Raw genomic sequence first — 5,677 nt, forward strand, 5'->3', positions numbered from 1 at the left:
AGTAGGAGTGCTATGTAACACCTCCATATCCATCTCCAGCCCACGTGCGGGATGTTAAAAACAAGCGTATAACATGGCATGTAATATGCATCTTCTTTTTTGTAAAACATGTGTGTAAAAGAAAGGGAAAACATATAGGAAAATAGAAGGATAACATCAACATAATCATAATTAAATCTAAGGAAAACATAGAACTCAAGCTTTCATTCGTGCCTTCTTCTTTCTTAATTTATAACTTGTATGGAGGGTATTGAGCTCAAACCGGTATAAGTGGGAGTCCCCTTCCCTTACCGAAGGTTCTTATCCCAAACGTTTTGGCGATCACCTTCCCTTACCGAAGGATCATATCGATATCTTGTCTTTGGGGGTCACCTTCCCTTACCGAAGGATCATTCCCTCAGTTTAATTTACAATCAAGGTTATTTAAACATACACAAGAAGAGAGTCATATAAAAAGATATATTATTATATAAAATTGATGGGATAGTCCCCTTCCCTTACCGAAGGTTCTTATCCCAAACGTTTTTCGATCACCTTCCCTTACCGAAGGATCATCTCGATCGATCACCTTCCCTTACCGAAGGATCATATCGATATCTTATCTTTGGGGGTCACCTTCCCTTACCGAAGGATCATTCCCTCAGTTCAATTTACATTTAGGTTGTTTTAAACGTACACAAGGGAAAAATCATATAAGTGCACATTATAAGAATATTAAATATTTTGAAGAAAAACATGTACTCTTGACTTTAAAGGAATAATGATAGAAGAGATCACATAGATGCACATAGGATTAAATTTTTAAATAAAATATTTGAGAAAGCATGTACTCTTGACTTTAAGGGAATGATGATAACATAATGGTATAATAGGTTACATGGATGCACATGATGAAATAGGATAATTTAAATAATTGAATTAAAATATTATAAATAATAATATAACTATGTAAGAGATCACACATATACCTATATGTTGAACAAGACATAAGAAGGCATGTACTCTTGGCCCTAAGGGAATATCAATTTAATAATATAGGATATTGAATAAGCATCTTAAGAGGGCATGTACGCTCGACCTAAAGGGAATATTAACAACATAATTATATGAAAGAGCACAAAATAGGTATAGTAAATAATTGAATGAACATCATACGAAGACATATGATGAGCGGATAATTTATACGCTTTTTGACATTGTTTTTAGTATGTTTTTAGTAGGATCCAGTTACTTTTAGGGATGTTTTTAATAGATTTTGTGTTAAATTCACATTTCTGGATTTTACTATGAGTTTGTGTGTTTTTCTGTGATTTCAGGTATTTTCTGGCTGAAATTGAGGGACTTGAGCAGAAATCAGATTCAGAGGTTGAAAAAGGACTGCTGATGCTGTTGGATTCTGACCTCCCTGCACTCAAAGTGGATTTATACGCTTCCAATTGCGTTGGAAAGTAGACATCCAGGGCTTTCCATCAATATATAATAGTCCATACTTTGGCCAAGAATTGACGACGTAAACTGGCGTTCAACGCCAGCTTTCTACCCAAATCTGGCGTCCAGCGCCAGAAAAGGATCCAAAACCAGAGTTGAACGCCCAAACTGGTACAAAAACTGGCTTTCAACTCCACAAATGGCCTCTGCACGTGCAACACTTAAGCTCAGCCCAAACACACACCAAGTGGGCCCCGGAAGTGGATTTATACATCAAATACTTACTCATGTAAACCCTAGTAGCTAGTTTATTATAAATAGGACCTCTTACTATTGTATTAGGCATCTTTGGATTACCTTATGATCCTTTGATCACGTTTTAGGGGGCTGGCCATCTCGGCCATGCCTGGACCTTCACTTATGTATTTTCAACGGTAGAGTTTCTACACTCCATAGATTAAGGTGTGGAGCTCTGCTGTTCCTCAAAGATTAATGCAAAGTACTACTGTTTTCTATTCAATTCTTTTTATTTCTCTTCTAAGATATCCATTCGCACCCAAGAACGTGATGAAGGTGATGATTATGTGTGACGCTCATCATCCTTCTCCCTTATGAACGCGTGCCTGACAAACACTTCTGTTCTACATGAAATAAGCTAGAATGAGTATCTCTTAGATCTCCTAACCAGAATCTTCGTGGCGTAAGCTAGAATGATGGCGGCATTCAAGAGAATCCGGAAGGTCTAAACCTTGTCTGTGGTATTCTGAGTAGGATTCAATGATTGAATGACTGTGACGAGCTTCAAACTCGCGAGTGCTGGGCGTTAGTGACAGACGCAAAAGGAGGGTGAATCCTATTCCAGCATGATCGGGAACCGACAGATGAATAGCCGTGCCGTGACAGGGTGCGTGAGCATATTATTCACTGAGAGGAGGGGATGTAGCCACTGACAACGGTGATGCCCTTGCATAAAGCCAGCCATGGAAAGGAGTAAGACTGATTGGATGAAGATAGCAGGAAAGCAGAGGTTCAGAGGAACGAAAAGCATCTCCATTCGCTTATCTGAAATTCCTACCAATGATTTACATAAGTATTTCTGTCCCTATTTTATTATATTAAATTCGAAAACACCATTATCACTTTATATCTGCCTGACTGAGATTTACAAGGTGACCATAGCTTGCTTCATACCAACAATCTCCGTGGGATTCGACCCTTACTCACGTAAGGTATTACTTAGACGACCCAGTGCACTTGCTGGTTAGTTGTATCGAAGTTGTGACAATTATGAATTAAGATCAGAGCACCAAGCTTTGGAGCCATTACCAGGATTTGTTCGAGCCTGGAGATCACAATTTCGTGCACCAAGTTTTTGGCGCCGTTGCCGGGGATTGTTTGAGTTTGGACAACTGACGGTTCATCTTGTTGCTCAGATTAGGTAATTTTCTTTTTGTTTTCTTTTCAAAAAATTTTCAAAAATATTTCAAAATTTTCTCACTTGTTTTCGAAAAAAAAAATGTTTTCAAAAATATCATTTTTCTTCAGAATTTTTAAGAATGAATTCTAGTGTTTCATGAAGCATGCTAAAGCCTGGCTGGCTGAAAAGCCATGTCTAAATTCTTTTGGACTGAGGTTTTGGATTAAAATTGAATGAATTACATTCATATGTTTGCTGAAGCTTGGCTGGCCATTGGCCATGTCTAGTGTTTTGGACTGGAGCTTTCATTGAAAGCTTGGCTGGCTAGTGAGCCATGTCTAATTCCTGGACTGAAGTTTTAGACTAACATGGCAAGATTCCTGGAATTCATATTAAAAATTTTGGAATCCTTATTTTTTCTTTTTCATATAATTTTCGAAAAAAATCCAAAAAAAATTAGAAAATCATAAAAATCAAAAATATTTTTGTGTTTCTTGTTTGAGTTTTGAGTCATGTTATAAGTTTGGTGTCAATTGCATGTGCATCTTGCATTTTTCGAAAATTTCATGCATTCATAGTGTTCTTCATGATCTTCAAGTTGTTCTTGGTAAGTCTTCTTGTTTGATCTTGATGAGTTTTTGTTTTGTGTTGTTTAGTGTTTTTCATATGCATTCTTGAATTCTCAGTGTCTAAGCATTAAAGAATTCTAAGTTTGGTGTCTTGCATGTTTTCTTTGCATTAAAATTTTTTTCAAAAATATGTCCTTGGTGTTCATCTTGACATTCATAGTGTTCTTGGTGTTCATCTTGACATTCATAGCATTCTTGCATGCATTCATTGTTTTGATCTAAAAATTTCATGCATTGCATAATTTTCATGTTTTCATAAAAATTCAAAAAATCAAAAATATATCTTTCCCTTTTTCTCTCATCAAATTCGAAAATTTGGATTGACTTTTTCAAAAATTTTTAAAATCAAATTGTTTCTCATGAGTCAAATCAAATTTTCAATTTGAAAATCTTATCTTTTTCAAAATCTTTTTCAAAAATCAAATCTTTTTCAAAATTCTTAGTTATTTTCGAAAATTCCAAAAATATTTTTCAAAAATCTTTTTCTTATTTTTATACCAAATTTTCGAAAATAACATAATCAATTAATGTTTTGATTCAAAAATTTGAAGTTTGTTACTTGCTTGTTAAGAAAGATTCAAACTTTAAGTTCTAGAATCATATCTTGTGATTTCTTATGAATCAAGTCATTAATTGTGATTTTAAAAATCAAATCTTTTTCAAAAACTAATTTCAAATCATATCTTTTCAAAAATATCTTCTTATCTTATCTTTTTCAAAAATATCTTTTCAAAATATCTTTTCTAACTTCCTAACTTCTTATCTTTTCAAAATTGGTTTTCAAAATTTGTTTCAACTAACTAACTAACTTTTTGTTTGTTTCTTAACTTTTTCAAAACCACCTAACTAACTCTCTCTCTCTCATTTTCGAAAATATCTTCCCCCTTTTTCAAAATTTCTTTTTTGATTTATTAATTATTTTATTTTTTTTAAATCTTAATTTTCGAAAATCACTAACATTTTTCAAAAACCATTTTAAAAAATCACTAACTCTTTTTCAAAATAATTTTCGAAAATTATACCTCCCCCATCATATTCTATTTATTCATTCATATCCTAACATCTCATATCACATCTCTTCCATCGGTACAGTTATGTTTCTTCCTTTACATCACATTCTTTGTCTCCCCCTCTTTTCTTCCACTCACAAAGGGATCCCTATACTGTGGTATAAAGGATCTCTATTATTATTATTATTATTATTTTTATGTGCCTTCTTCTTTGTCATATGAGCAGGAGCAAGGATAAGAACATTCTTGTGGAAGCAGATCCAGAACCTGAAAGGACTCTGAAGAGAAAATTAAGAGAAGCTAAAATACAACAATTCAGAGATAACCTTTCAGAAATTTTCGAACAGGCAGAGGAGATGGCAGCCGAAAATAATGATAATGTAAGGAAGATGCTTGGTGACTTTACTGCACCTAATTCCAATTTACATGGAAGAAGCATCTCCATTCCTGCCATTGGAGCAAACAACTTTGAGCTGAAACCTCAATTAGTTTCTCTAATGCAGCAGAACTGCAAGTTCCATGGACTTCCATCTGAAGATCCTTTTCAGTTCTTAACTGAATTCTTGCAGATATGTGATACTGTTAAGACTAATGGAGTAGATCTTGAAGTCTACAGGCTCATACTTTTCCCTTTTGCTGTAAGAGACAGAGCTAGATTATGGTTGGATTCTCAACCCAAAGACAGCCTGAACTCTTGGGATAAGCTGGTCACGGCTTTCTTAGCCAAGTACTTTTCTCCTCAAAAGCTAAGCAAGCTTAGAGCTGATGTTCAAACCTTCAGACAGAAAGAAGGTGAATCCCTCTATGAAGCTTGGGAAAGATACAAACAGTTGACCAAAAAGTGTCCTTCTGACATGCTTTCAGAATGGACCATCCTGGATATATTCTATGATGATCTATCTGAGCTATCAAGGATGTCACTGGACACTTCTGCAGGTGGATCCATCCATCTAAAGAAAACGCCTGCAGAAGCTCAAGAACTCATTGACATGGTTGCTAATAACCAGTTCATGTACACTTCTGAAAGGAATCCTGTGAGTAATGGGACGCCTATAAAGAAGGGAGTTCTTGAAGTTGATACTCTGAATGCCATATTGGCTCAGAACAAAATATTGACTCAGCAAGTCAATATGATTTCTCAGAGTCTGAATGGAATGCAAGCTGCATCCAACAGTACTCAAGAGGCTTCTCCT

At 35.1% G+C, this 5,677-nt stretch overlaps 1 non-coding gene across 1 annotated transcript; it reads right to left on the minus strand.

Annotated features, from left to right (window-relative positions):
* Window positions 1-5,236: 5,236 nt before the first annotated feature.
* Window positions 5,237-5,344, minus strand: LOC148549858 (small nucleolar RNA R71). The gene has a single exon (XR_015897506.1). It is a non-coding gene; the product is annotated as a small nucleolar RNA R71 (small nucleolar RNA).
* Between the last annotated feature and the right edge of the window lie 333 nt (window positions 5,345-5,677).

The sequence above is a fragment of the Arachis ipaensis genome, chromosome B8 (assembly GCF_059453495.1).
Source record: "Arachis ipaensis isolate K30076 ecotype BB chromosome B8, ASM5945349v1, whole genome shotgun sequence".
In the NCBI taxonomy this organism is placed as follows: Eukaryota; Viridiplantae; Streptophyta; class Magnoliopsida; order Fabales; family Fabaceae; genus Arachis; species Arachis ipaensis.